Raw genomic sequence first — 4,634 nt, forward strand, 5'->3', positions numbered from 1 at the left:
AAGAGGGAGCAGGTGCCAGTTCTTTTGGGTGTTTCGGCTTCAGGGTAGCCAAACTCTGGCTATCTCTTCCCTTCCTTGGCATGAAGGTACATGACAAAGACTAGAGTTCATGGACCCAAGAAGTCCGGGTGGGGCTCAAGAGAAGCAAGTGGATGGATTTGGGGTATTCAATAGGCCACTGGGCAGAGCCAAGGCAGGGGCAAGCCCAGGCCCATGTATGGTTTACAGAGTGGCTTGTTTGGATGGGAAGAAGAGAGCTATCCCCGGCAACCCCAGAGCAGCCAGGGCTCATGCAAATGTGTATAAAATGCTCCCAAGACACACAAATACCTGCTAAGAGCCACAGAGTTACAGATGTCCCCAGAAGGGGAATATCCACTTAGAAACAGCCCAGTGGGGGCTTAAGTCCTCTGGTCCCAGACGGGTGGGAGGGTTGGAAAGGCAATTGGGGAGGGCCCTTCGGGAAGCATGGGGGTGTCCCCTGGGCCAGACTCTCAGGAAGCACAACTGGCCTTATCATTTTCCTGATTTGGAAGCAGGTTCAGCCCCCAAGAGCATGAACCAGTCTGGGGGCCACCCAAGGTGGGGCAGAGATCCCCATAGGTATGTTTGGATTTTGAGTGTAAGCTCAGGCAGAATTTTTGAAGTTTCAGTTCCTCTCTCTTGGAGGGAGATGCCTGGGTAAGGTAGCAGCTACAAGAAAACCAAGGCCTGGGCAGTGCCCAGGAAGTACAGAGGGGCTGTGGGCCGACGCAGGGCATCCTGCCCACTGCCCAGATGGCCCTGCTAGTGCTGTGCTCGGGACAGATTTCCCTTTTGTGCCAGGTCAGATCAATGGAGTCAGGGCTTTTGGGGACCTGACAAATGATCAGAGCCTTTCTCAACACTCTACACCACAACCTGCTCCTGGCATCCTTCGTGAAGAACACCTGGGCTTTCCCCAACATGGTTAGGAGAAGCCTCTGGCCCAGGTGGGGAGCGAGGGGAGGGGTGGAAGGCAGGGTCGCTGAGTGAACACAAACAGGCTGGGGACACAGTGTCCTCAGGGGGACACTGCTCAGAGACTCAGCACCAGGCTAGAGTGGAGAATTCAGAGCATCTGCAAACACCTTGCTTCCCTTCCTGCCTGCCCAGCAGGACTTTGTAAGGGTGAGAGGCAGAGAAATCCTTTGCTAACAAGTTACTCTGTTACAACAATATAACCCAACATGCACATAGCCCAGGGACCCGCGTCCATCATTGTGGGGAGACAGACTTAACTGGCGTAAGTGCCAGAGAAGAGGGAGGGAAAAAATGTACTAGAACTCCTTCTCCTGAGCCCTTGTTCTCAAGGTCCAGACTTCAGGGGTGTCATGAGCTGTAAGGAGCCCCCAGGAGTCACCTTGGCCACAGAGCCATCATGTCTTCTAAATGGCAAGGGGGGGAGGCAGCAATGAGGTGCGAAGGATGTCACCGTCACAGGACAGGAGAAAAAGGCAAAAATGGGGAACAGGTCCCCCAGAGAGACCCAGAACTCAAAAGACATGCAAAACTATTTTGCTGCACTTCAGAGCTATATGCAAAGGTGACACAAACTATGACAGGCTTGGGTTGGGGCCTCTGAAAACAGATGTTTCCAAAGGAACAAGCTTAGCTATCTCCCCTCCCCGCCCTGATCTGGGCCTAGTAGCCTTGACTAAGCTGGTGCTCAGCTCTGCACCCCCATCCCCTCCCATTCCCTCGTCTTGGATAGCACAGCTGGAATCCACCACACAGATATAACCAGCCAAGTGACACTCCACAGTGGAGATGGTCTGGCTCTTGCTTGTCAAGGTGAAACGAGAGCAAATGGTATCATGCCCATGTACACGCACACACACACCGGTCCCATGAGACTGCCCACATGGCCCCCTGTCCTAGCCTCCACTGCCCAGGGGCTCCACTTCCAGCTTGTAATTCTCTACACTGTCCCCAGGGCCTCACTGATCAATACCATGTCGCCCTGGCTGGTCCAGTTCAGTCCCAGCTTGGGGGTCCCCAACTCTGCCCAAGAAAGAGGGCACAAGTCTGGGGAAGCCTCTGAGTGCAGTCGTGCAGCGTGCCCAGGCCGGCTGGGGTTGATGCCCGCTGATGGTGAGTCTCTGGCCTCCTGAGCTGGCGGAGGGCAGAGAAGGGAGGGAGAGGTGGCTTGGGAGCTGAGGGAGTTGACTGCCATCCCATTGTCCAACGGTCACAGCCTGCAGTGGGGAGAGGAGAGAGAAAGTGGGGAGGGATTGCATGGGTATGACAGTGCTGCCCTTTGAGAACTAGCAGCTTCTCAGAGGGCAGGTGATTTGAGATGAACTGTTTCTGTCTTTTACAAGGAAAAGTGGACAGGACTTCTATTTACTGAGGTCCTACTATGTGCTGGGCTCTGTACCAAGTGCAGCACATGCCTGATCTTATTTAAGCCCAAGAATATCCTCAATATAGGCACATTTTCACAGATGAACAAACTGAGGCTCAGAGAGGTTAAATGTTTTGCCCAAGGGTGCACAGCCAGGAAGCAGAAGGGTCAGAACCCAGAAGTCTTCCCACTTGAGCATGTAGCCTCTGAATTAGGGATGATCACCCAACATGTGGGCTGAAGTGAAGCCCCATAAGGGCTGGAGATACAGGACAAGGGGTGGGACCAGGACCCACACCACAGACTCCTGCTGTGCACAGAGGCTTTGCTGTCCACTGCGGCAAAGGGCCCTCATTTATTTTTGTCCGTCTCTGTATTCCCACTTCTAGACCCACTTCTACTATTCCCACATAGTAGATGTTTACTACACATGGGCTGAATTAAAAAAAAAAAAAGTGAATGAATGGGGGAGTGATGAGTGAGAAATTCCACTGAATTTAAAGTTCCATCAAGGTTTCTTTCCTGTTTTCTCAGAGCAGCTCCACAGAGAAATATAGGAATATAGTAAGGAAGGACCCTCTCTCCCTGCCAGAAACCTTTAAGCCCCTCTGTTCCATTGAACTCCTGCCTCTCCTTCCTGACCCCCAGGAGAGCAGAGGTCACTGGGTGATGGCCCAAATGACCTTTGAGTTTTGTAACACCAAACACTCCTGGGTCCTGCCTGGAGTTCTGACCCCAATTCTCCAGCTCCCTTATCTGGACAGAGTTTCTGCTTGTTAGTGCCTCTTTCTGTCTGTTTTCACATCCAATCTGTTCTAAATCCCCCCAGGCCGCCAGGCTAGGGCTCATCCTCCCTCCCGGCAGACAAGGGCTGCCATGGTACTGTGAGCACCTGCTATGTGGGAGGTGCCACACCAGGCGCTTTACCATGTGACCTCATTGGACCCTCACAGANAGGGAGGGAGAGGTGGCTTGGGAGCTGAGGGAGTTGAGTGCCATCCCATTGTCCAACGGTCACAGCCTGCAGTGGGGAGAGGAGAGAGAAAGTGGGGAGGGATTGCATGGATATGACAGTGCTGCCCTTTGAGAACTAGCAGCTTCTCAGAGGGCAGGTGATTTGAGATGAGCTGCTTCTGTCTTTTACAAGGAAAAGTGGACAGGACTTCTATTTACTGAGGTCCTACTATGTGCTGGGCTCTGTGCCAAGTGCAGCACATGCCTGATCTTATTTAAGCCCGAGAATATCCTCAATATAGGCACATTTTCACAGATGAACAAACTGAGGCTCAGAGAGGTTAAATGTTTTGCCCAAGGGTGCACAGCCAGGAAGCAGAAGGGTCAGAACCCAGAAGTCTTCCCACTTGAGCATGTAGCCTCTGAATTAGGGATGATCACCCAACATGTGGGCTGAAGTGAAGCCCCATAAGGGCTGGAGATACAGGACAAGGGGTGGGACCAGGACCCACACCACAGACTCCTGCTGTGCACAGAGGCTTTGCTGTCCACTGCGGCAAAGGGCCCTCATTTATTTTTGTCCGTCTCTGTATTCCCACTTCTAGACCCACTTCTACTATTCCCACATAGTAGATGTTTACTACACATGGGCTGAATTAAAAAAAAAAAAGTGAATGAATGGGTGAGTGATGAGTGAGAAATTCCACTGAATTTAAAGTTCCATCAAGGTTTCTTTCCTGTTTTCTCAGCGCAGCTCCACAGAGAAATATAGGAATATAGTAAGGAAGGCCCCTCTCTCCCTGCCAGAAACCTTTAAGCCTCTCTGTTCCATTGAACTCCTGCCTCTCCTTCCTGACCCCCAGGAGAGCAGAGATCACTGGGTGATGGCCCAAATGACCTTTGAGTTTTGTAACACCAGACACTCCTGGGTCCTGCCTGGAGTTCTGACCCCAATTCTCCAGCTCCCTTATCTGGACAGAGAGCAGCTCCACAGAGAAATATAGGAATATAGTAAGGAAGGACCCTCTCTCCCTGCCAGAAACCTTTAAGCCCCTCTGTTCCATTGAACTCCTGCCTCTCCTTCCTGACCCCCAGGAGAGCAGAGGTCACTGGGTGATGGCCCAAATGACCTTTGAGTTTTGTAACACCAAACACTCCTGGGTCCTGCCTGGAGTTCTGACCCCAATTCTCCAGCTCCCTTATCTGGACAGAGTTTCTGCTTGTTAGTGCCTCTTTCTGTCTGTTTTCACATCCAATCTGTTCTAAATCCCCCCAGGCCGCCAGGCTAGGGCTCATCCTCCCTCCCGGCAGACAA

Source organism: Galeopterus variegatus, unplaced genomic scaffold (genome assembly GCF_000696425.1).
Source record: "Galeopterus variegatus unplaced genomic scaffold, G_variegatus-3.0.2 Scaffold1349, whole genome shotgun sequence".
Lineage (NCBI taxonomy): Eukaryota > Metazoa > Chordata > Mammalia > Dermoptera > Cynocephalidae > Galeopterus > Galeopterus variegatus.